This window comes from Lissotriton helveticus, chromosome 7 (assembly GCF_964261635.1).
Source record: "Lissotriton helveticus chromosome 7, aLisHel1.1, whole genome shotgun sequence".
Classification (NCBI taxonomy): Eukaryota; Metazoa; Chordata; class Amphibia; order Caudata; family Salamandridae; genus Lissotriton; species Lissotriton helveticus.
Window position 1 is genome coordinate 1,512,350,145 of NC_136068.1, and position 26,713 is coordinate 1,512,376,857.

Genomic DNA, 26,713 nt, shown 5'->3' on the forward strand with positions numbered 1-26,713 from the left:
ACTCTTGGTAATTTAATGGGATTTCAACCTCCTCGAAAGGAATGTATTCATCCGGAGGTTCCTCTATTTTGTAATAGTGGAAGTCTTTTGTTACAGCGTTTGCTGCTGGAAAGTGTATCCATGAATAGAATACCTCTGTCTGTATAGTTCTTCTTATGTTGACCAGAATGAATATAGCATTCGGGTCATTCTGTTGGATATTCATGTCATCCAACAACAGTTGAGACGCTGTAGCATCTCTTTCTTCGTCTCCGTCAGGCATTTTACTGACAGAAAGTTTTTTTGTTGCAGATCAAGTTTCAAGGAAACAAAGATTAGGTGCACAATATTTTGGAACACTGTATCCTTCAACGTTGACTAAACCAAAAACTATACATAGGAATCTCTTCCTACTAAGTTCCGGCGGATTTTAACCTTTTACCCACTCCAGACGTCTTTTGGAGTATTTACGGGAAAAAGGGGTTCTGTGTGAAAAAGCACGACTGAGTTACTCTCGTGTCTTGCGTTAGATTATAGCCTTACCAAACGTTGGGCGCCATGTAGTGTAGTTCCTATATTCCCAATAGGCTCTGCGCATTGGAATAATATAAACAGCAGTGTAGACGTAGGACTGAGGTCGACTAGGTCTCTACTGACTATATTAGACTTAATTAGTTTTGCCAGCTAGCTCAGAGGTCACTAGAAACGTTCTCGAATGTTCAAGAAGGAGTTAACTTTCCTGATTAGACAAGAAGGGATTAGTTTCTGACAACCATAAAACATGACAACTTTGCTCCCTCAGAATAAGAGTGTATCTCTAGAGTCATGTGAAAACAATAGACGGCTATTTTACTCAGTCAATCGTGCATACTTAGTTTCACCAGAGTGCAGAGAAAAGAGAGTCGGGCGTTTTCAATAAAAGGTGTTATTTATTGAGCAGTCTTCTTTCTCATGCAAGAGAAATTAATTGCCACAATTGCAATACTCATCATAAAATAAAGTGCGTACAGTAAAAGGAGTATTATGAAATAATACTGTAAAAGCATTGATATGGTTTCTTAGCCATATGATACTTTAAAATGGATAAAATATATAGATACATATATACATTGACTAACATACTCAACTGGTGCTTCTAAATACGCCTACCCCGGTGTACCTGACCTAAGCCTAATACGTGGGAAGGAGTAAGTAAGTAGCAGTTTAAGTTAAGTTGGTTTTTGCGAAGAATCTGAGTCAAGAATTCTCTTAAGGGTTTAGTCAGCTCCGTACCTGGGTAATAGAAAGCAGGAGGTCTGGTATCTCGTTCTCAGGACTCGATATCCCATCAACCCGCAAGGGTATCTGGAAACACCGGAGCTGGATTTTCTCGGCTGGAGAAAAAGACAGCGTCTTTCTCAGTGCGTCAAAAGGGAGGGGCGGCGTCCGTGGGCTCTCGCATCAGCTGGGCTCTCGGGCAAGTAGATAGCCGCTCTGCTCCAAACCACCGTGTGTTTGCTTAAGGCAACGTTGGTATATTTATACCTGAAAGGTGCCGGGTTTGACGTAAGGTTGGACATAAGACGTCAATAAAGATGTCACTAAGAACTGGCCGTTCTTACAGTGCTCATAGGAGTTCTAGGACAAATCAAAACAAAAGCATGGGGAATTCCCAGGTTGCTGGAGGTTTGGTTTGTTTAGAGAACTCGTTGTACTCTCTAGGAGCCTGGGGAAGTAGCCTTGCTTAATTTGGACTGCATGGGCTACGGCTAAATATGGATATGATTCTTATGCCTTTATAAGGATATTATTTATTATAACCACATAAGGGCATAAATCAGGAATATCGAATTAGGGTCCTAGATAGGATTAAAACAATCCCTCTGTAAGGGACCACAGTGATCCAGGTAAATGCAAGCTAATGGTTTGTCTGAAATTAATAGGGGCATCTGCACAGGACGTTATACAGTAGAGACTTTCATCTTTTGGCAGATTTCACATTCCAAAGCATAGTTTCTGGTCTGTTTCCTCATGCGCGGCCACCAGTACCTCTGTTTTATCAATGATACTGTAGCGGAAACACCTGTGTGTGCAGAGGCGAGCCCTTCATGTGCTGCTAAGATTAGTCCTAATCTATGTTCCATGTTTGGAATTACTCTATCCCCCACTCCAGGCATTCGAGCAAACGGAACATTATTTGCATCAGATATGTATGAGTATTTGAGTATATAGTTTTGAGGTAACACTGCACCGCTGCCTTTGCTTGTGGCATTGACAGCTAGCATTATTTCGCCGTCTATTTTCATTTTTGAATGAGTGATTGCAGCTACGGAAGCCGTTTGCATAGCTGCTTTGGCAGCTTCATTAGCCAATGAATTCCCTGCAACGTGAACGCCATCACATTGATGACTCAGTGTATGTATCACGTGAGCCTTTTGTAGTTCTTGTTGTAACTGAACTAATTGTTCCAAAAGCAATTTATGCTTGATTGTGCCACATTTTGCATCTTTGAAACCATTTTTAATCCAGTTCTACATGTATTCATTGTAAGATAGAACACAATAATACGAATCGCACACTATGAGTGTGGGGAATTCACGATCAGTATTTTCAAGCGCCATCTTGAATGCTTGTAGTTCAGCTCGCTGAGCTGTACAATCTCCTAGAGATTGTGTTTTAGTGACCATAGGTAGGAATTTACCATCGAGCCAGCGACCTTTAACAATCGCGCACGCAGCACTATAAGCTTGTTTACCCCCAATAGCGGGCTGTGCTGATCCGTCAGTATAAATTATACATTCATACTTTTCTAGAGGCAGAATTTCAGTAGGCAGAGGACATTCTTGTTCATATTGTAGAAATTCTTGTGTTTTCAAATATGGATCAAAAACGTATTCAATGTATGTTGCAGCAAAATTACGCACGCAGCACATAGTGCTGCATGCGCGATTGTTAATGGTCGCTGGCTTGATGGTAAATTCCAGCCTATGGTCACTAAAACACAATTGTATCCATCTCAGATATAAAGCTTTTGCATACGGAATGCTCGCTTTCGTCACTGCCTCTAAGGCAGGTACAGGTGTAACGACCATTATGCGCTTACCCTGTGCGAGGGCTCTCTCTTTTGCTACTGCAGTTTGAATTGCTGTCAGAATTTTTTCTGTAGAAGTAAATTTCATTTTTGCTTGTGTGTACAAGTGTGATTTGAAAGCTATTGGTACTTTTTCTCCTTCATTAAAGGTTACGTACGTGAATCCGCATCTTCCTGGAATGATTTGAATCACCAAGTTGTGTACGTTTAGTGAGTCTGTAAATGTGTTGTTGCCAACATGTTTGTATGGACTGAACGCAAAATTTCTGTGTGTTTTTGAGTCCAATTACCTGTTTTAAAATCAGGTTTGATAAATTCGTAGAGAGTTTTAATCCTTTCTGCGTAATTTAGAATGCATGTTCTTCTGAAATTTAGGAAACCTAGAATCGACTGTAAGTTTTTCAGTGTTTTTGGAGGTTGAAGCAGTGCACAAATTTGCTGCCAGGCTTTTGCCTTCACTTTATAACTAATATCCTAGGAAAAGGACGTTGAGGTGGGCAATTCTTGATTTCCTAAAGTTGAATTTATACCATTCAGAGGGGAAGCCAAGTATAATGGTGTTCACCCTGTTCAAGTGCATATCCAAGTCATTGTCTGTTAGATAGATGTCATCGACATATGATAGTGCCTCATCATCATAGGTTTGTAGTAACTCAGTTACTCTGGCTGAAAGTAACCCTGGACTATTCTTGAATCCCTGGGGGAGACGACAGAATTGACCCTGTGTCCCCATAATTGAGAAAGCCGGTCAGATACCTACCTTCCTGTGCAATGTTATGACAGAAGAAACTGTTAGAAAGATCTAAAGTGGTTTTATATTTTTTACGCACAATGTTATTCATTAGTGCTGCACTGTGTGCAAAAAATCGAAATACACACAAACATCACCTCAATCCAATGCCATCAGTGCCCTAAATGATGTTTAAATTCAAGAGACCACACAGAAAGACTTGGTCCATGCACCACTGAGTACCCCTGGGCATAATGGATGAAAGCAAGGCAGACTGGGTGCAGGCCTATGGTACAAAGCACACTGCCTGGCTTCAAAATGGTTCCTAGACCCCCACCAACATGGCCAGGCCATGGACCAGTCATCCAAATGGCCCCCACCCACATGCCCAGGCCTTGGACCAGGCCCCAACAACACCCAAAAAATCGAAATACACACAAAAATCACCTCAATCCAATGGCATCCATGCCGTAACTGATGTTTAAATTCAAGTGACCCCCCAGAAAGACTTGGTCCATGCACCACTGAGTACCCCTGGGAATAATGGATGAAAGCAAGGCAGACTGGGTGCAGGCCTATGGCACAAAGCATGCTGCCTGGCTTCAAAATGGCCCCTAGACCCCCACCCACATGGCCAGGCCCTGAACCAGGCCTCAAAACGCCCCCCACCCACATGGCCAGGCCCTGGACCAGGCCCAAACAACACCCAAAAAAACGAAATACACACAAAAATCACCTCAATTCAATGCCACCCATGCACTAAATGATGTTTAAATTCAAGAGACCCCACAGAAAGACTTGGTTCATGCACCACTGAGTACCCTTGGGCATAATGGATGAAAGCAAGGCAGACTGGGTGCAGGCCTATGGTACAAATCACACTGCCTGGCTACAAAATGGCCCCTAGACCCCCACCGACATGGCCAGGCCCTGGACAAGGCATCAAAATGGCCCCCACCCACATGCCCAAGCCCTGAGCCAGGCCCCAACAACATCCAAAAAATCAAAATACACACAAAAATCACCTCAATCCAATGGCATCCATGCCGTAAATGATGTTTAAATTCAAGTGACCCCCCCCCCGAAAGACTTGGTCCATGCACCACTGAGTACCCCTGGGCATAATGGATTAAAGCAAGGCAGATTGGGTGCAGGCCTATGGCACAAAGCACACTGCCTGGCTTCAAAATGGCCCCTAAACCCCCACCCACATGGCCAGGCCCTGGACCAGGCCTCAAAATGGCCCCCATCCACATGGCCAGGCGCTGGACCAGGCCCAAACAACACACAAAAAATCGAAATACACACAAAAATCACCTCAATCCAATGCTATTCATGCACTAAATGATGTTTAAATTCAAGGGACCCCACAGAAAGCCTTGGTCCATGCACCACTGAGTACCCCTGGGCATAATGGATGAAAGCAAGGCAGACTGGGTGCAGGCCTATGGCACAAAGCACACTGCCTGGAACAAGTTTATAAATTGTAGTTGCAGCAACTGCAATGCCCCAAACAAACAACAGCAACTTACTTGTAAAATCTCAAATCCAAAAGTGATCCCAAAAGAAGTCCTCAAATACAAATATCTAGCAGCAGCCACAAAGAGTAATCCTTCCAGCTCCAGATCCAAATGAAAAGTGACCAGGACATGGACAAAGTACTGGGAGGAGCCTGCTGGGCAGGAACAGGACGTTGGAGACTGTGGGGCACTTCCTCACTCCCACCCCCCGTCCCCCAAAAATGGACTCCTTGCACAAAAAAATGCAGCCAAAAGTCAATCTAAGGAGTTATTCTGATCCAAATCATCATTTTCAGGAGGTTTATGCTGCCAGCGATAAATTCCTTGTGCAGAATTGCAATTTGTGCAATTTCGGGAAAGCGAGCTGTTCAAATCTCCCGCTGGATGTTAGCTGCGCGTCGCATCTACGTCTTTGCAATTGTTTTCTCTCGCGGTGCGTGATCGCGGGCCTTTATGACGTATTCGCGTTCAACAAGTCTCGCAGTGCAAGATGGGGTGATGCTATGACATAGTCGTGGTCGAAAAGTCTTGCACGATCAAACAGCAAGATCGAAAATGGCGCAGCGCACGCAAACCGGGAGGAAAACAACTCGGTGAACTCAGAATCAAGGTATATCAACGCCGCGCGCGCAAGATTGAATTTTTGAAGCGCGCCCATGCAAAACAAATCCGCCAACTCGCGAATTGCGAATTCTTTGACAATTTCGCGCGATTCAATGACTGCTAAATTGTCAAAAATACGCAAATTCAGCGAGCGGAACTCATTTTCAGCCCATGCTTGTTTTAATTAATTGCCAAGGCACATAGCCTGAACAAAGGTTTTGTAACATCCAGCCTAATAGCATTATAGAACGTAATTGCGACTGACCATGTTGCAACATGACCAAGTCCTGTTCCATTATGTCTATGGCAGAGGATACTATGCTGTCCAAAGATAATATCCTGGATGAAAGAGTCGTTAACCCATTGTCAACTACAGAGAGAGATTGCTCTAAATTAATTCAATCAATCTCTCGTATTCGTTCTGCAGTCTCTGCTTGCGTAATCTTCTATGCATCATTTTACATGGCATAGATACCGGCGTATATAAAAATTTTATGACACGGTTTATTAGGTCCTTGTAAGAAGTCCCTCAGGTCAGCGCCATCTTTATGTGAAGATAAGTGTTGTTTTACTTCCTTCAGTGTAGACTTGTGAAGCCATTCCCTACACTGTATGATGTTACTATCCCTGGATGCTGCCTCTGAACATATCTTGGATCTGGCCTAGTGACTATGAACCCTTGTATCTTTTTCAGGAATCTATCTTGACAGGTGTTTGTATCTGTGGGCCAGATTAACCATTTTTTCCAATCTGGATCTGTTCTGTTGTGAAGCAAAATAGTATGTATGTCGACCACCCCCTCTGTAGTGATGTTACTATCAGCTGTAGGTGTAGGTATGGACGGTTTGTTTAAGTCTTTTATCTTGGCTAACCCAAGACAATACGTCTGTTGAAAAGTGTCGTTTAAATACATTATTTGCTCTGGGATGATGCAGGCTCTAAATAAAGCTTCTAAGCCCTGCACCTGCCTGTCTTTTGTGCCCCAGACAGTTTTTGTCTCAATGATGTCTTTCCAAAAGTCAAAACCTAATGCAGACAGCTGAGCATAAAAGGCCACAGAATAAATGTGCTTTGTATTTTTCAACATACTTTTCGTTCCTGTCCTATTAACATTTTTTAAATAAAATGATTCTGGATTTGAAACATTAAAACCTGAAAAGTATGGAAATTTGCCTTAAAATGATTTTGAGCATCCCTTTGGTGGCGTAGGACAATGTTCGCATTGGTTATAAGTTAATACATTTCTTGGATTTGCAGACTTATGCAAGAAATGATAACCATAGTGATTATAACAATACATTTGTTCATAATCTGATGAACCTTCTAAGTATTCATGATTAGTAAACTTTGCAGACATTTCTAAGTCTGACATCATATTATTAACAGTCTCGAAGTCCCAATCATCAGAAAAGGTACTAGATGAAACAAAGTCATTCAAGGAAATCTTGAACTGGTATGGAATCTTTAACTGCTCCGCCAGACCAAGAACGTCATATTCAGTTCTGTACCAAGCTATACCACCAGGCTGTGATTTTCACTGATGACAAGTCTCTTTGTTCACAATGAGTAACCCTGGGCGTAGTGGGCGTAGTGGGGTTCCGCGGAGCTACGCGGACTGGGCGAGAAGCTACGCCCACTCCCGCACTCCGCATAGCCCCACTACGCACCTCCCTCCCGCTCTCCTCTACATACATTATTTAAGCAAAATACCCTATTAAAACCAATTTTAAAGCACTTACCATGTCCGGGGCTCGTCCGGGGCTCCCTCTTGGAATCGCGTCGTCATGGATACCAATGCGCATGCGCGGGCGGCCGCGCATGCGCATTGGTATCTGTGAAGGGACGCTATTCCAAGAGGGAGCCCCGGACGAGCCCCGGACACGGTAAGTGCTTTAAAATTGTTTTATTAAGGGTAGTTTGCTTAAATAATGTATGTAGGGGAGGGCGGGAGGGAGGCGGGTGGCGGCCGACTCGGCTACGCGCACGGAATGGGCGAAGTGTTGCCGGCTACGCTGTCTATGCAAAATGCGTAGGAGGCAACACTACGCCTACTCCGTGGGCGTAGCCGATTCGGACGCCCAGGCTTAACAATGAGATGATTTGTGTGGCTTGAGGAGTAAGTTGATGTTCTTACTTGCTGTGTCCTTTTTAACATATCTTCCATTTATCAGCATTCCCAAAGTAAATACAAGAGTCAAGCAAAGTAGAAGAAAAAGTACACCCAACACATTCCAAAGTTCAATCCATGGTGAAACCAGATAAGTCTTTTCCAGGTGATGAAAAAGTTCTGTTGCTTGCTCTTTAAAAGTTCTTTCTGCTGGCGTTGTTTCAGGTTCGCTGGGATCCTCGGAAAACGTATCAAAGTTGATGAAATAGCCAGAGGCAGTTCTGTCAATTGTAGGGATTGCTTCAGGATTCGATGTTATCACTGGAACCACTTGATCACTTGTAGAGTCAGTTGCTATTTCATTGTAGACAGGCGTTTCTTGACAAACTGTTATTTTGGTCTCAAGAGGTACAAGTTCCCTGGCTTTGTTGCATAGTCCTTCATTTCGCCCTGCAGAGTCTTCAAAGGTGATGAGTCTGTCAGTTTGAACCTCTTGGATAGTAGCCAGATGATGGCGTCTGCTACATCTTTGGAGTCCACTTGGCCTACTGCTTATGATCGGCCACATGATGTGGTTTTACTGGTGAACAGCCGTTTGTACACATGCTGTACGTGGCTGTTTGTACACATGCTGTTACTTCACAAGTGTTACTACGCATGCGATGTAACAACGCATTGCCTTTAGTACGCGTTCTGTTACATCGCATGCGTAGTAATGCTGCATGCGTAGGGGACGTGCGCCGCTCTTGGAGCTCGTCACAGTGTCCATTTGCTCCAGTGTTGGGTCTGCTGCTGTTTTTCCGGGTCCGGGTGCCACTCTCTGCACCTGCCCACGACTGAGGAAGGGGGAGAGCATTTGAACCAGGCGTGGTAGGAGGTAAGTAGGGATTGTGTTAGTGTAGTGTAGAGTTGTGGGTTGTGTACTTGTGTTAGTGCAGTGTAGAGTTATGGGTTGTGTACTTGTGTTAGTGTAGGGTAGTGTTGGGGGTTGTGAGGGTAGTGTTTTAGGGTAGTGTTGTAGTGTTAGTGTAGTGTAGTTTACTGATTTAGTGTTTAGTTTAGTGTCAGGGGTTTGTGTTGGGTAGTGAATGAGTGTAGGGAGCGGAGTAGGGGAATGTGTATGTTAGTGCAGGGGGTAGTGATTTAGGGTTTTGGGTAATGTAGTTGCGTTTCAGTATTGTGGGGTAGTGTAGTGTTTTAGATGTGTTGGGTAGTGTATTTTATAAAGTGAGTGTAGGGAGCGGAGTAGGGGAATGTGTATGTTAGTGCAGGGGGTAGTGATTTAGGGTTTAGGGTAGTGTAGTGGTGTTTCAGTAGTGTAGAGTAGTGTAGTGTTTTAGTAGTGTTTTAGATGTGTAGGGTAGTGTATTTTATATAGTGTGTTTTAAATTTTTTTTTTAAATATGACATTTTATTTCGCATACCATTTTTATTACAAGGCAAGTTTTTACTTCGCATACATCAACACTTTCAATGTAATGGTATGCAATGTAAAAACTTGCGTATTAATGGTCATTGCAAAGTAATAACCGCATAGTAATGGCAGGCGAAGTAATGGGATGCGAAATAACATCTCACATTCGTGGATGGCTAGGACAGGTACTGGTTGTTGGTAAGAAGGCCCAAATTCCTTCTTGTCCGCGATCTTTTCTCTGACTAGATCCCCAATCTTTGTAATCCAGAAAGGTCTTGCTGGGACGGATGGTTTTTCTTCAGTGGTTGTTGGCTTCAGGAGTACGTTACTTTGTCTGGATCTTATTACATTTAAGTCCTGCAAAACAGCCAAACGATCTTTGATATCAAACGGTTTTTGTTCTACCACTGAAGTGTGACAATCAAGGTCTGGCACAATCATTCTAGTACTAAAAAGCATTTCATATGGAGTGATACCCCATAGAGAACTTCTTGGCAGATTGTTAAGACTACGTTGGACACTTATCAGAGGTTTGACCCACCCGTCACCCGAGCCCAATACCCTAGCTGCTATAGATTTCTTTATGTCCCAGCTTTTTCTTTCCCCTACTGAATTTCCCTCAGGATGGAACGGACTAGAGTACCACAATGCAACACCCAGATTGGCCATGGCCTCCTTGTAAGCTTTGGAGCTAAACGCAGGACCCCGGTCAGAATGTAGAGTGCAGACTGGGTATGTGCTGATAAAGACTTGCAAATCTTTTATAACAGTTTGAGCGTTAGCCGAGCGCTGAGGCCACATCCAAAGGAATCTTGAGCACGAATCCACTGCGACCATGATATATTTATAGTTATCATCCCTCTGTAAGGGACCGCAGTGATCCAGGTAAATGCAATCTAATGGTTTGTCTGAAATTAACAGGGGCATCTGCACAGAACGTTATACAGTAAAGACTTTCATCTATTGGCAGATTTCGCATTCCAAAACAAAGTTTCTGGTCTGTATCCGCATGCGCGGCCACCAGTACCTCTGTTTTAATAATGATACTGTAGCGGAAACACCTGTGTGTGCAGAGGCAAGCCCTTCATGTGCTGCTAAAATTAGTCCTAATCTATGTTTGGAATTACTCTATCCCCCACTGCAGGGATTCGAGCAAACTGATCATTATTTGCATCAGATATCTATGAGTATTTGAGTATATAGTTTTGAGGTAACACTGCACCGCTGGCTTTGCTTGTGGCATTGACAGCTAGCATTATTTTGCCGTCTATTTTCATTTTTGAATGAGTGATTGCAGCTACGGAAGCCGTTTGCACAGCTGCTTTGGCAGCTTCATCAGCCAATGAATTCCCTGCAACGTGAACGCCATCACGTTGATGACTCAGTGTATGTATAACGTGAGCCTTTTGTAGTTCTTGTTGTAACTGAACTAATTATTCCAAAAGCAATTTATGCTTGATTGTGCCACATTTTGCATCTCTGAAACCGTTTTTAATCCAGTTCTTCATGTATTCATTGTAAGATTGAACACAATAATACGAATCGCACACTATGAGTGTGGAGAATTCACGATCAGTATTTTCAAGCGCCATCTTTAATGCTTGTAGTTCAGCTCGCTGAGCTGTACAATCTCCTAGAGATTGTGTTTTAGTGACCATAGGTCAGAATTTACAATCGAGCCAGCGACCTTTAACAATCGCACACACAGCAGTATAAGCTTGTTTACCCCAAACAGCGGGCTGTGCTGATCCGTCAATATAAATTATACATTCATACTTTTCTAGAGGCAGAATTTCAGTAGGCAGAGGACATTCTTGTTCATATTGTAGAAATTCTTGTGTTTTCAAATATGTATTAAAAAACGTATTCAACGTCTGTTGCAGCAAAATTACGCACGCAGCACGTAGTGGTGCGTGCGCAATTGTTAAAGGTCGCTGGCTTGATGGTAAATTCAAACCTATGGTCACTTAAACACAATTGTATCCATCTCAGATATAAAGCTTTTGCATTCGGAATGCTCGCTTTCGTCACTGCCTCAGAGGCTCTCTCTTTTGCTACTGCAGTTTGAATAGCTGTCAGAATTTTTTCTGTAGAAGTAAATTTCATTTCTGCTTGTGTGTACAAGTGTGATTTGAAATCTATTGGTACTTTTTCTCCTTCATTAAAGGTTAAGTACGTGAATCTGCATCTTCCTGGAATGATTCGAATCACCAAGTTGCGTACGTTTACGTGAGTCTGTAAATGTGTTGTTGCCAACATGTTTGTATGGACTGAACGCAAACTTTCTGTGTGTTTTTGAGTCCAATTACCTGTTTTAAAATCAGTTTTGATTAATTTGTAGAGAGTTTTAACCCTTTCTGCGTAATTTAGAATGCATTTTCTTCCGAAATTTAGGAAACCTAGAATCGACTGTAGGTTTTTCAGCGTTTTTGGAGGTTGAAGCAGTGCACAAATTTGCTGCCAGGCTTTTGCCTTCACTTGATAACTAATATCCTAGGAAAAGGACGTTGAGGTGGGCAATTCTCAATTTCCTAAAGTTGACTTAATACCAAGTATAATGGTGTTCACCCTGTTCAAGTGCATATCCAAATAATCGTCTGTTAGATAGATGTCATCGACATATGATAGTGCCTCATCATCATAGGTTTGTAGTAACTCTGTTACTCTGGCTGAAAATAACCCTGGACTATTCTTGAATTCCTGGGGGAGACGACAGAATTGACGCTGTGTCCCCATAATTGAGAAAGCGGTCAGATATCTACTTTCCTGTGCAATGTTTTGACAGAAGAAACTGTTAGAAGATCTAGAGTGTTTTTTTACGCACAATGTTATTCATTAGTGCTGCACTGTGTGCATTTTATACTGCAAAAGTTTTGCAACAAGAGTTTAAATGTCTGTAATCCAATACTAGACGATATGTATTGTCTGGTTTGGAAACAGGAAACAAAGGATTGTTCATGGACGAGGTGCATGTTTTAATCACCCCTTGATATTCAAGTCGATCTAATATCTCCCAGACTTGTTTTTTAACTACTTGCTTAACTGGATACTGCCTTTGCGCAGTTAGTTGATTTTTTTTTTAACTGGATTTCATGTTGAGGAGAATCCTCATCCCATCCTACATGATTTTTATATCATGCAGGAGCCTCGGCTACTGCCCATTTTCTGGCATAAGTATATTTCAAATGAATTTGAATGTGGTTGGAGAAAGTTGGCATAATGATGCTTTCGCCATGTGGGCACTCTCTGACAAATTCAGGTGGCCAGTCTTGTTCAGCTAGAAGAATGTCATAACCCTGAAACAGCTTCTCCCAAAAGAGTGCTCTTATTTTTGTAGTTATGTCCCCCTCCATCTGGAGTGTTACTTCATATAACGTATGTAGACACTAACCTTGGTATCTGCGGTTTCAACTTGGATGTATCATTAAAGTCCACTGTCTCCAGATGATCCTTCAAGTTCTTGCGAGCTATGCTGACTTCTGCTTCTCTGTCCAACATTGTTTGAGCCCATTCCCCGTTCTTGAGTTGTGTCCTCAAGATCCTGGGCATATCTGATTTTTGACCTGCTACCTTCTTTTTGGTGAATTGAGTTTTCCTATTTTTTGGAACGTGTTGATTATCTTTGGACTTCAAGCGTTCATTCCGTGTGTTCTGATCATCCTCTTCTTTCGGATTTCCATGAGGAAGTCTGAAAGGTACGAGAGGAACGTGTATCAGTATCTTGATATCTATCAGGTTTTCTCAAATTATCCCTATTCCTGAGGTTATACCTTCTTTCAGAGGGCTCCTTTTGAGACCTACCTCGGGATTGAGAATGCTTCTCTTTAGAAGTTTGTTTATTGTTCTCCCACTTCTTTTTGGGAAGAGTAGGAGTGTTTTTAACAAAGACCTTTTAAATACTTTCAGTCAGTTGGGGTTTCACTGGTTTACCACTCAAACTGTCTCTACCTTGTTCTTCATAGGATTTTTCAATTATTCTGGCCAGTTCTTATGGTTGCTCAGTTACATCAAATTCCCTTTATTTATGGCTGATCACCACGGATGCTGCTTCACCTTTAATATTAGCTAATAATATTGTTGAGACCTGTTTGAAATCTTTCAGTAATTTCATACCCAGATTTAAAGCAGGCTCTGCCCCGTACTAATTTTGAATCTGTTTCAGGACGTCTGGTGTTACCGCCATAGACGGAACACCATGTGTTTTGGTGTAGATTGCAGCAAAGACTGTACCCCAAGTGTCACAGTCCTCCAGGTGTGGTGCGATCCCCATTGGTAAACAGATTGCTAGAATTCTGTGTTTATCATGAGGGGTAGTATCAGGAAAAACTGCCTCGATTTGTGTAATTTTTTAGGCTATCCAGAATGGAATTTGTTCCCGTTTTGCGGGTAGTGTACCAATGACTGATTGTACAGTCTGTGTTATAATTTTATTTGTGTGCCCCTGGTAAGTGGTGTATTGCGGAATCCTAATTGCCGGTTGGATTGTAAGAGTTCTCATGATATATTGGACCGATAGTTTGTGAATTTTAATTAGCTCTTTTAGTTGAACTAATAGTTCCTCATCTATCATTTCTTCAATGGCAGGATATGGTGTATAGCTGGCTAATACCGGCCATGTTGCTCCTGTCTACCTAGTGGACCGAGCCTGGTTTTGTGATTTATATGATTTAGGGCGCCTTTGAACCAGAGCACATGCTCTTGGTAAGTTAGTGGAGTTTCAACATCCTTGACAGGAATGTATTCTGTTGGAGCTTCATCTTCTTTGTAGAAGTGAAATAATTTAGTTACTGGATTTGCTTCAGGGAAGACTATCCATGAATAGAATACCTCTGTCTGATGATATTCATGTGCCTCTATCACAAATACTAGCCTACCACCTCTTGCTGATAGGCCATTTCTTATAAGTTTCATAGTGATGGCTCTCCTTAGATTTTCTGGAATGCCTATAGCATCCTCGTTGGATTCATTAAAGCCTGTTGCATCAAGAGCTCGTACAGCGTTTTCGCCTGTAGCTCCACCGGCCCTGGTTCAGTTATTTCCGTTTCATGAAAGTTTGCAGAGCAAGTTTCAAGGAAACAAAGATAAGGTCCACAATATTTTGGAACACTGTATCCTTCAACGTTGTAAAAACCAAAAACTAATACATAGGATTTTTTCGTCCTACTCAGCTATGGCGGATATTTTATCCTTTTACCCACTCCAGAAGTCTATTGGAATATTACGGATAAAGAGGTCTCTGAGAAAAGCACGACTGAGTTACTTTAGTATCTAGTGTTAAATTAGTGCCTTACCAAACGTTGGGCGCCATGTAGTGTAGTTCCTATATTCCCAATAGGCTCTGCGCATTGGAATAATATATCTTATAGATTAGACGTAGGATTGAGGTCGACTAGGTTTCTAGCGAATATATTAAACTTAATAGTGAGTGCCAGCTAACTCAGAGGTCACTAGAAAATTTCTCGAATTCACAAGAAGGGATTCGTTTCTGACAACCGCATAAACTTGACAACTTTGTTTCCCAAGAATAAGAAATATATATCTCAGAGTCACGGAAACAATAGATAAGTATTTTACTCAGTCAATCGTGCATGCTTCGTTTCAACAGGGTTGTAGAGAAATAGAGAGACGGGGGTTTTCAATAAAAATGTTTATTGAACAGTCTTCTTTCTCATACAAGTGAAGTGAACTGCTACAATCGTTATGCAGACTGCAAAGTATAATGCGTACAGTGAGAATAGTATTATAAAATAATACTGTAAGAGCATTGTATAGTTTCTAAGCCATATAAAAATATATACATAAATACACAGGCTAAAATACTCAACGGGTGCTTCTAAAATACGCCTACCGCAATGTACCTAACCTAAGTCTAGTACGAGGTAAGAAGTAAGTATTGTGTAACATAGGTTTAGTTTTTCTTTGCCAAGCATCTAGCAAAGGTTTCTCTAGGTTCAAATCAGCTCCATACCTTGGTTAGAATGAAGGAGGTCTGGTATCTCTGTCTCTGGACCCGATTCCCCAAAACACCCCGCAAAGGGAACTTGGAAACACTGGAGCTGGATTTTTGGCAGGAGAAGGGCACCCTCTTGATCAGTGCATCAGCTAGAGAGTTGGCTTCCTTCAGCACTTGCTGTAGCGAGCTGCGTCGGGCAAGTAGATAGTCGAACTGCTCCGAACTACTGTGGTTTGCTATAGCAAGTGAAGGTATATTTATACCTTGAAGGTGTTTAGGAATGCCCTAGTTTGATGTAAAGTCAGGCATAGGAACATCAGGAAAGTACCCCTGGGGACTAGTTGTTCTTTGTAAAGTAACTGAGTTCTTGAACAAATCAATATTCAAGCAAGGGGAAGTTCCCTAACTGCTTAAGCCGTTTTCCAGGAAATCGTTGTGACATTTGGTACGAGTGGAAGTAGCCATGCATGTATTTGGGTAGCATGGGCTATGCCTAAATAAGGGATTGATTTCTATGCCTATATAACTGCAATGTGAATTGTACCTATATAAGGGCATGAATTGGGAAAATTCACTCAGAGCCTAAAACGCCACACAACAAAACGACCTGGGGCCAGATGTAGGTAGGTCAGTAACGGCCAAAAATCGGTATTTTCGGCCGTTACCGACCGGTATGTATGAATTGGTATGTAGGGGCATGTTTTTACAGAATCGGTAAATTTACCGATTCTGTAAAATACCGAATCGGTATTTTTACCGAATCGTGAAATCTCAGATGTAGGTGGGACTCTTCAGAGTCCCAAAGGCCCTACAAATTCGGTATTTTACCACACAATCCTATTGTGTGGTAAAATACCGAATTCAGGTGTGCATGCACATGTGTGCATGCACACCTATGCCATGTGACAGACAGACATGCCCTTGTAAATGTAAATGTAAATGTACAGGAATTTATATAGCGCAAATCACCAAGCGGTTTCTAAGCACTTGCTTAGGGAACCCGTCCTGGTATTCCCCTGTGAGATAACCCCGGCAGGGTATCCGCAAGGTGAAAGCCAGGCATCCCGCCACGAGGGGCCGTTGTGGAGATTAAGCAAGCTATTGCCCAGAGTCGCAGAGTGTGAACCCGTGAATTGAGTAGGCACCGGAGCGAGAATTGTCGAGTCCATGGACATTTTAGGACTCAAGACCCCGCCGAGCCGGGAATTGAACCCTGGTCCCGGGCTGACCTCTGCTTCCAGGTCTGCCTCCTCTAACCAGTGAGCCACACTTCTCCACAGGGCATGTCTGTGTACCACATGGGGCACATGTCAATTTTTGGGGTGCCAGAGGGTGTCAAAGTGACACCCCCTGCACCCTTGCTAAAATCGGCATTTACCGATTCTGTAATTACAGAATCGGTATTTCCCATTGATTCCTATGGGCTTCAAAGCCAATAGGAATCAATGGGAAATACCGATTCTGTAATTACAGAATCGGTAAATACCTAATTTTAACGAATCAGTATTTCCACATCTGGAAATACCTACATCTCCCCCCTTCATATTTACAGACTCTTAAATACCGAATCGGTAAAATTCGGTATTTAAGAGTTGGTAAATATGATTTACCTACATCTGGCCCCAGGTTATCTAGCTGAAAAACTCATTCAAATTCAGCCTAACTCGGGTGCTAGAGGGCGCACATGCAGAAAGGCCGCACTTGAGTGAGGCTCCTGCACGCCTGGAACCATTATCCTTCATTTATCCTGGGAAACCAGCTTGCTGACCCGATTGGAGCGCTTAAGAGAGTGTGGCAAGCTGAGTTCTACACTCGGTGAAAGTTTGATATGAATCCATCGCGGCAATCCGGAGAAAACAACGTGAATGCATCTGGCCGGCAACAGCACCAGAAAGTGAAAGTGCAGCGGAGCGGCGGCCGAGAACTGCGATATCCCGCGGCTCTCCACCGGAAGTGCGGGCCCGACAAAAGGCGCCACGAACATACACTTGCTACACACTGACTTTTGGATTGTGGCGGACCAGAGAGCACCAAGGAGACGGGATCGTGGGGGAACTGCCGTCAATAATATTACGGAGAGGAGGATATTGTCGGAGTTAGTTGCACCGGAGGGGCAGATACCCGGGACGCCATCAGGAACTGGCTGAGCCACCATTACGGGAGGAGCGGTCTGGGCTTGCGGCGCTGTTGCGGTGAGTGGCTGCGCGCCAAGTGAAAACCCAGCGCGGCGTGGGAGCTGCTTACCTGCTCAAGGCCGGCGCTGCTCTGCAGATCGACCCGGCAGGTCCTCCACTGCCTGATCTTCGGCCCCACCTCCGGTGCAGACACCGCGCCTGGAGAGCTGCCCTCCAGTCACCGTTGTAGCTGAGGAATAGGACGTGGTGACACACGCTGGAGGTGAGAGTGCCGCTCCGGGGCCCGTGAGTAACAACGCTCTGAGACAGCTTGGAAATGCAGAGAGGCTGAGATGCCGTTTCACACAGCTGCAGTGGGGCTCATAGCATGAGGGTGAAACTTGCTGGAATGCTGCCTCTGTAGACACAAGGGAGGCACAGATACTATTGGGAACCAGCCATGAGCGCTATTCACGCGCACCAAATAATAGCATTTGCTGGAGCCTGGTCTCTGCGTCCCGTGTGGGTCACTGATTCCGCGACGCAGATAGGTGGATGTCAATGTAGTGATAGCGGCTCACACATCCACGCAGAGGCTGTCACGCTACAAGATTGCAAAATAGTTTAACGGCGACGATATGTCCCTGCACCGCCTCTGATGGAATATACATTCGCCTGATATCCAATCTTGTACCACAGGCCCTTTCCGGTGTGCCACTTCTGGACTAACTACTAGGTGTATACTATTTTAAGCGCCTGCTCCTCACGGGGAGACACGTGTGTCGTGACTTTATATCCTACCAGTGGCCCTAGACACGGACACACCATGGGCAAACCAGATAACCATCAGACTAAGCTGGCCTTTGATACCGCTGCCCCCAAAAAAACGACGAGGACCACGGCAGAGTCGAATGGGTCGCAAAGCCCATCAACGAAGGGAGCAGGCGCTAGCTCCTCCGACCCGGATATGCAGCAGCTTATGCAGGAAATGAGGCAGGGCTTTGCCACTGTCGTAGACAAGATGGACCGCTAACTGCTATGCCCCTAATGTAGACACACCAGAGTTTTTCACTGTCTTGTGGGGTAAAATTGTAGATACTGGCTCAAAACACATACTTTGGGGAGGGGACTTTAATGTTGCACTGATACCTGCACTGGACAGAGCAGATGGTTATGCGCAATATAATAAGAAATCCAGGGAGGTACTGAGCTGTATCATTGAAGAGGGAGGCTTACTTGACGGCTGGCGTTTTTTACATCCTGGTAAGAAAGAAGGTACACATTTCACATCCTATACCAACACATGGGCTCGGATCGATTACTGTCTCCTCTCTAGAGGTTTGAGTGTAGACATGGGTAGGGCCGTGCACCTAGCTAGGACTTATTCGGATCACTGCCCAGTGATGATCCAGCTGAAATTGCCGGGTTATGATGGAGTTAGACCCACATGGAAATTGCAACCCACAGCACTGCTTGATACTGTTTTTAGCGCGGCACTTGGAGAGGAGATCACCAGTTTCTTTCCCCGTACCAAGGGTACAGTGAATAGTGTAGACACAATATGGGAAGCGTTCAAGGTCACGGTGAGGGAGTTCTGTATTACTAAAAGTTTTGGGATATTAAGAGACATTAGGAATACTATACGCACGTTGGAGCACGAGCTACGAGCCTTGGAGTTGCAGATGGTGGGAACTGATAGTGGTAGACTTCACAAAGAATTTAGGGAGAAGTTATCAGCTTATGAAGAAGAAGCAAATAGAGAGGTGAAGTTTAGAGGGAAACATTGGGTTGCTCGCAGGTATTGTGAGGGCGAAAGACCGGGCCAGGCACTTGCAGAAATTGTCAGACATCCTAGGTTCGGGAATAATGTGCAAGAAATAATCACAAAGGAGGGAGCACACTGCAGAGATACGGATGGCATGCTGAGTATTTTTCATACGCATTATCAACAGCTGTACACGACTCAAGGGCATACGGCAGATGGCAGCGAACAGTATTTTGAGGACATAGCGCTGTGTTGGCTTGAAGACTGGCACAGTCGGTTCCTAGCGGCCCCCCTGGAAATAGATGAGATTAGGGAAGCAATCATGTCCCTTAAAAATGGCAAAGCGTCGGGAAGCGATGGGCTACCGGCCAAATTTTACAAACACTACATAGATATAATGGCACCAGTACTCAAGGAGGTTTACGAGGAATCTATGGAAGTGGGCACCTTGCCTAACTCGATGCGAGAATTGATAATTACCTCACTCCTGAAACCAGGGAAAGATCCCTCAGATTGCAACTCTTATCGGCCTTTATCCTTAATCAACTGTGATGCCAAAATATTAGCTGAGGTCCTAGCCACACGTCTCTCCCTCCTCATGACCAAAATAGTGCTTCCGGATCAGGCTGGCTTTGTTCCAGGGCGCTCCACCAGCCACAATCTACGCACCCTTTTCTCACTGATCCAAACCATCGCACCCGATTTACCTGTGGCAGCTGTATTTTTAGACGCCACGCAGGCATTTGATTCGGTTGAGTGGCACTATTTATTTGCAGTATTAAACAGAGTGGGGTACCCCACACTGTTCATAGCGTGGATCCGACTATTGTACACACAACCCACTGCTAGAGTTCTGATTAATGGCCGACTATCACCACACTTGTCGATCACGAGAGGCACTAGACAAGGTTGCCCACTTTCCCCTCTCCTGTTTGCGATGGTAATAGACCCGCTTGCATGTCGTATACGCCCATTACACTCTACAGGTGCGGTCAGGTGTTTCCAGAGGCAAATAGGAGTCTCGCTATATGCGGATGACCTAACATTATACGTTAAAGACCCTCAGGTGAACCTCAATCCATTGTTACGAGAAATTCTCCTATTCAGTGGAGTGTCAGGCATACAGGTCAACTGGAGGAAGTCACAATTCTTCCCCCTTACCACAGCTGTCGCACGGTTCCATCTGGATTACCCGCTTGAGTGGTGCGATTCAGACCTCCGCTACCTAGGCATACAGATATCCACAAACAGGGAAGAGACACTGCGCCTGAATTATGGGATGGTGATCACTGCTCTAACGGACACAGTGACGCGCTGGATCTCGCTGCTGATTTCTTTGGCGGGCAGGGCATCCCTCATAAAGATGATAGTCTTACCACGCTTCCTTTATCTGTTCTGGAATATACCCTATTACCCTGGCAGGTTTTTTTTCAACACACTGCGCTCCGAATTGATACGATTATTCTGGGGAGGTAACCAACTGCGCCTTAAAAGGGCCACGGTCACATTGCCGTATGATAGAGGTGGATTTGACGTGCTGGATTTTGAAGTGTACTATTTGAGTGCACAGACACAATATGCATTCCATTGGATGGTCCCGACACCCTTCATGCCACAATTAGCGACAGAGGATTGGGTGGCACGTCCGCTCCCTTTATCTGGCCTTATACATGGCCCAGTCTCCGCTCTCGACACTAATCCCACCACAGTCTCATGTACGATAGATGCCTGGCAGCGAATAGCACATAAATTACAGGTGGAGCTGCTGTATTCCCCACATATGCCACTCGCATATCATCCACAGATGCCTCTTTTACAGGAATCGGGGTTCAAAGTGATGTGCAAACGCCTAGGGGTTAATACGTGGGGTGATCTATTTCTCGAGGGACGCCTCAAAACAAGGGAACAAATGTTCCAGGGACGCCAGGCTACCCCACTAGAGGTGTTCTATTATATACGTCTCTCACAGGGACTGAGACAGGTGTTACCGGATTTCCGAACGGAACCTATGATAACTATCCCTCTAGCTATGATGTTGAGTTCAGGTGCAGGTGGACACATAGGGGTCCATTATGATGTCAGGCGGATTTCCACCGCCAGGTTGGCGGTGGCTACCGCCAGCCTGGCGGAGGAAATCCGCCCGACATCATCAGCACAATTCCCCTCTGCCATATTAGGATGGCGGAGGGGACCGTGGCGGTGCGAAACACCGCTCGCCTGTTTTCCGCCCCGGTCGCCTAGCGGCCTGGGCGGAAAACCTGTAACATGGTGGCTGTGTCTTGTAGACACCGCCCGCCATATTACAATGTGCTTTTCACTGTGCATTTCCGTGGCGGCAATGCAGCCACGGAAAGGCATGCGGAGACTCCCTGCGGGGGCCCGTTTGGGGACCCCTGGGAGTCCGTGGCTTGGGCGGTTGCACATGGGGGGTACCTATGGTACCCCCCCGCATTTCAAAGTGCAACATGGCAGGCACCGCGCGGTGCCTGTCATGTTGCACTTTGAAAAGCAAAACGTGCACTTTTCACATGGCAGCGGGCGGAGATTGCACCCATACAGGATGCGCCCGCCTGTGTGGCGGGCGCATCCTAATGCCCTGATCGGGACCCCCGCCCTTATGGCGGGCGGTCTCGGGTCCCGATGTGATGGCGGCGGACTAAGTCCGCCCGTCATCATAATGGACCCCATAGTGTCCAGTTTATACAGGAATATAAGACTACACAGCCCAGAGGTAGACAGCCCGGCCCGTAGGAAATGGGATGAAGACATTGGAGGTACAATCACTGACGAGCAATGGCACCACTGTTGTGCTTTAACCGCTCACATATCGGCGAGCTGCCGTCTAAAAGTGATACATTATAAAAGATTGCAGCGACTTTATTACACGCCAGTGCTGAAACTTAGATTTCGATTATCAGACGACGATAGATGCCTAAGATGTAAGGCGGAAGGGGCAGGATTCATACAATTAGCGTGGGAATGCCCTGAGGTTTGTGCCTATTGGACGGAAGTCCATACAGCTCTCCAAGCAATTACTGGATATTCTTTCGACAAAGACACACTGATCATGTTACTGGGATATACAATACAGATCCCCAAGCAACATCGGAAATTCATATCCTTGGCAATACTACTAGCTAAACGTAGAGTGGCATGCCTCTGGGGACGTGGAAGGGCGCCTAAATTTAAGGATTGGATATCAGACCTCAGGTATAATCAGGAACAAACAGCGGTATATGCAGACACATTACCAGTTGGATGTAGACCTAAGGATATTTCGGGAACCTTCCAGGTATACTTACTTAGCACCACAGACACCCCCGATGATGATGTGGGGGATGCGAGCACACCTCCTGATCAATAACAGTAGAATCTCGGACGCGATTCACTATATGACCTTTATACGAGCTTGGATACACATACGCTACATGTTCATCACATAGTCATATTAGCTAAGGGTGACTTACAATACTGAAAATCACTATACACGGGAACGTATGATAAGCTGACTGTTAGTTACTTAAGCACTCTTGATTGTATTTCCTCTACTGAACAATGTTTTCGATGCTATGCACTATGCCGATGTTGCAGATAAATTTGTGCCTTGTGCCTGCCTAACATGGTACCTCGATGTTTGTATGTATTTAGCGATGACGTTAACTGTGCAATCGCCCTGTCTATGTAACTGTATCCACAATAATTTAAAACATAAAAAAAGTTTTAAAAAAAAAATCAGCCTAACAGATTCCTTCAATCAGGAGAGAAATCTCTGACCCATTTCCCCTTTTCAAGAAATCTCGCATCGGTGAGAAAGCTTTCTTCTACTTAGCCCCCTGCTACTGGAATCAACTCCTGAGTCATCTCTGTAAATGCTCAGAATATCATTCATTTAGAAAGCTTCCTAAAACGGAGCTCTTCTAAACTGTCTGTACCTGGTCTGTTCTGACAGCTGTACTTTCTACTGCGTGGAGATGGTGCAGAGTAAGAATATCTAGGTAAAAATATCATAGGTCAGAAATATCGTCAGACAAAATATCGTGGTCAAGAATATCGATTTTAGGTAAGTAATATCGATGTAAAAACTATTGAAGTGTTGAATATTGTTTGTAAAAATATAGTTGTTAAAAATATCGATTCTTTTATTAATGTTATGAATTTCAGTATATATTTTATATGTGTGCGATGATTGTTTTTTGCACAATTTCAAATGTTCGTTTTTAGTTCTGTAGCGGGTGTGGGTTCATAAGGGAACAGGGTGTGTAGTAACATAATTATATAGAATCTATTGAAGAATCTTTTTTATTAATATTTGTTTAAATGTGATTTTATAGAGTTAAATGTGTAAATTAATTTATTTATAATTGTTGAAAAATTAGTTGTGAATTAATTTTAATTAATTATTAATTGGTAATTGTGTAAATACTTTTAGGGTGGGAAGTAATTTATTTTTTAGTGATGGATTAATATTGTTTTGTTAATTAATTTAAACTAATCAATTAGTAATTAACTATGGTTATAAGGTCATTCATTTCAGGCGTTTGTTGTGGTGGTTATGGGTGTAAATGGTGTGAAGTAATGTATTTGTTGCTGAATAATTATTTGCTAATTAATGTACATTAATGAATTAGTAATTATGATAATTGTGTAATTACTTTTATGTGTGTGTTGTGGATATTGTATTGTTAAAGAATGTGTACTCAATTAATGTTTATTATCTTTTTTATTAATGATTTAATTTAAATTAATTATTAATTATGTTAATTATGGAAATAATTTTAAATAAAAACTTTGATTTCATTCTGTCTGGGTGTGGTGTTATAGGTTAAGAAATAAAATTAATACATTAATGTTTTAAATTATTTGTTTGCTTGTGAATATTTGCTCTGTTTAAATATTGTTTATAAATGTATTTTTTATTTTTTTAATATTTATACCTTTTTGTTATATGTAATTAACATTATATTATGTGTTCTTTTTGTATGCTTAATATATTTAATTGTATAGTTTTAAAATATATTTTATTTATTTTTGAGGTTACAGATTTTTTTTAATTGTTTAAATGTTAATAGCAATTTTTGTTTCTCTGCTATCCAATAGTTTCCGTACTATTGCCATAATTGGAGTGAGAATAGTAATTTTTACTCCTCCGCTATCCAATACTTTCCCTACTGTTACACTCACTGGAGATGAAATAGTCATTTTTACCCTTCTGCAATTCAGCACTTTTCCTACTGTTGCATTCACTGAAGTGGGAATAGTAATTTTGACCTCTCTGCTATCCAAAAGTTTCCTTACTGTTGCACTCATTGGAGTGGGAATAATCATTTTTACCCTTCCGCTATCCAATACTTTCCCTACTGTCAATCAATCAGTACATTTATAGAGCACGCTACTCACCCGTGCGGGTCGCAAGGCGCTGAAGGGAGGGGAGTGCTGCTACTGCTCGAATAGCCAGGTCTTGAGGTGTCTCCTGAAGGTGAGGTGGTCCTGGGTCAGTCGTAGGTGGGCGGGGAGGGAGTTCCACGTCTTGGCAGCCAGGTAGGAGAATGAAATTCCTCCGGTGGTGGCTGTGCGAATCCGAGGGATGGTGGCGAGGGCGAGGTTAGTGGAGCGGAGCTGGTGGGTTGGCGTTTAAAACGTGAGTCGGGTGTTGAGGTATTCGGGGCCCATGTCGTGGAGAGCTTTATGTGCGTGGGTGAGGAGCCTGAACGCGATCCTCTTGTTGACGGGGAGCCAGTGCAGGTCTCTCAGGAGGGCAGAGATGTGGCGATGGCGAGGAATGTCGAGGATGAGTCGTGCGAATGCGTTCTGTATGAGTTGGAGTCTTTTCTGCAGTTTGGCCGTGGTTCCAGCGTAGAGGGCATTCCCGTAGTCCAGTCGGCTGGTGACGAGGGCCTGGATGACCGCCTTTTTGGTTCCGGTGGGGATCCACCGGAAGATCTTTCGGAGCATGCGCAGGGTGTTGAAGCATGTGGATGAGATGGCGTTGACTTGCTGTTGCACTTACTGAGTGGGAAAAGTGATTTTCACCAATCCGCTATCCAGCACTTTCTCTACTGTTGCACTCATTGGAGTAGGAATAGTAATTTTTACCTTTTCACTTTCCATCATTTTCCCTACTTTTGCACTCAATGGAGTGACAATAGTAGTTTTTACCCCTTTACTATCCAGCACTTTCCCTACTGTTGCACTCACTGGAGTGGGAATAGTAAATGGTATCGCTCAGCTATCCAACACTTTCTCTACTGTTGCACTCATTGCAGTTGGAATAGTAAATTTGATTATTTTGCTATCCAACATTTTCCTTTCTGTTGTATTTATTGTATTGCGAAATGTAATGTTTAAGTTCGTTTTAATAGTTTAATTTTTTTATTAATTATAGATTTTTTTACATATTAAACTAGTGATATATGTATATATTTTATTATTATATAATTTAAAAGTTAAAAAATTAAAAAAGGATAATCGTTAATACATTATTTCAAAGTAAATATATCTATATGTATAAACCCGCTCCGCTGTAATTCAGGCGTTGACGGAAAGCTGGGTGGCATTCAGCTGCCCATCGGGGAAACCAATAATGAAGCATGCCATCAACTAGGTTGGTGGGTGAGGGTTCTTCATAAAAATCAAAGTGGTTCCTGGCACTCCAATATTTACAGCAGAGTCGTCCTTGTTTAAGGATGTACCAGTGGGTCCATCCACGTTGTTCTAGAAGATAAATTATTATGTTTGCATATTTATATTTTTTTAAATTAAGTTTCAATTTTCTATTTAGTTAAAATGTATACTAAATTTAACTCATTTTGTTAAATATAATGTTAATATTTTCTATATATATCATTTTATTTTATTTACATTTCTAAATCAATATTTTTTACATCTATATTTTTAACTCTGACATTTTTGATTCAATATTATTGTACTTACCCGTTTAAGTATGGGGAGTCGATTTTTTTTCTATCTATATATTTTTTCCGATATTCTATCAGTGAACCCGTGGAGATACCCCTTAGGGGGTGATTTGGGGTGCTCTATAAGTAAACAAAATAAAATAAATGTGGTGGCAGATAGTGAGGGAGGGTGTTGAAATGTAATGTGGGAACTTGCCATCTGATTGCCTATTTCCCCCACCAAGCTTCCGCCACAGGCAATTGTTACGATTGCCTGGAGGAGCAGATAAGACCGGGGAAATGGTGGCAGTGCACCGCCGGCCAGATTACGATACTGGGCCAATTACGGGCCCCCTCTGTGTTGGGGGAGCTAGTTGTGCACTAATTTCTATGCACAAGGTGGCAGGCACAAAATGGCCATTTAGCAGTGCGGAGGGTGCTGCAGCACCCGCGGCAATGTTAAATTGTTGGATTGCTGGATGCGACCGCCACCGTGGCGGTCGCATCCAGCAATCCAACAATAATGTAATTAGGGGTGCGGGACCGCCACCTTACAGGTGGGTGG